Source organism: Solanum stenotomum, unplaced genomic scaffold, assembly GCF_019186545.1.
Source record: "Solanum stenotomum isolate F172 unplaced genomic scaffold, ASM1918654v1 scaffold23673, whole genome shotgun sequence".
Taxonomy (NCBI): domain Eukaryota; kingdom Viridiplantae; phylum Streptophyta; class Magnoliopsida; order Solanales; family Solanaceae; genus Solanum; species Solanum stenotomum.
In genome coordinates this window covers 319,872-321,253 of record NW_026027624.1, presented here as the reverse complement: position 1 = coordinate 321,253, position 1,382 = coordinate 319,872, and positions in this window count along the sequence as shown.

Genomic DNA, 1,382 nt, shown 5'->3' with positions numbered 1-1,382 from the left:
ATGAGATCAACTTGTACGCATCTCGATTAATTCCATGAGATCTATTACTTCTCACCAACATATGAATTGAGTTATTCTATCCACTGAAATTTGGAAAAATGAACAAAAATCACCTAAAACTTAAAATCTCATAATTTTCAACTCATTTTGTTGATCAGTCAACGCGATATTGCTTTTTTTCTTAATGGACCACCAGTAGTGGCTGAATAAAAGAGGAAGGGAACTAGTCAATATTAGAGTTAATTGCTCTGAATTTATGTGTATATATATAAAAATGTAAATGTACATTTACGTTGAGAAAATATCATGTCTAGTCAATAGTATTAATTAATTACAAGGAAGTCAACGTTGAATCGATTGCAGTTTGCAATTAATTAATTTAATGGCAACATCTACTTGTTATAATTAATGTGCTACGTGACATCAAATATGGCATCAATCAACAGTCACCAATATATTAAAAAAAAAGTTTCCAGAAATAACGATAGCACAGTCAATTTATATACACCTCAATTATTTTAACGATTACTTGCTATTTTTCAATCAAGACTAAGATAGGAAGAAATTTTCATGTGCTTGTTTCTATAATAATTTAAAACTGAAATTTCATAATTCTTCTATTACTTTAGTAATCACTGAGTCATATGAACGTTAACGATGAGATAGTCTAAATTATGAAATTAATTTTTTTTCTTCAGATATGAACAAGTTGAAGTGTGATTTTGTATATTGAACCGTGAAAATACATGATAATTGACTAAAACTAAGTTTACTGTAATTGGTGACAAAATCAACCTATGAAAACATGATATGTCGTGTTGTCCAATCCATTTAATGAACTATTTATTTATTGATTCCGTTCAATTTAATCTACGTGATATAATCATTTAAAATTCTCTCTAAAAGTTCAATTGATATATAGTCCAAATTTACTCATTAAAAAATTTAAATTAATTTTCTATTAGATACTTAAAAATTATATTTTCCCTTTCCCCTGCCCAACAGTACCACCAACCAAAAAGGAAAAATTCTAGAAACAAGAAAAAAAAATCTAGAAAAAGGAAGTCTGAATATTAAAAAAAAAAAAGAGAATAATTTGCAAAAAAAGGGGGAAAACACTAAAAAGTAAAAAATTGCAACTTTTCCCTTTCTGGCAAGTACATGTTTCTTTTTTATTTGTGGAAACTTCAAAAAGATGGATATTCAATCTTTCCATAAGTATATAACAAGTAGGTAGACACTCAATGGACATCAAATGAGAAACAAAAAAAACGAGGAAGTAAATTTTAGGTAATCTGCGTTTACCATCACCATCATTATCACCAAACTCATGTAATCCCACAAATAAAATTTGAGTTTACCTGGCAAATGAATAAATTAGA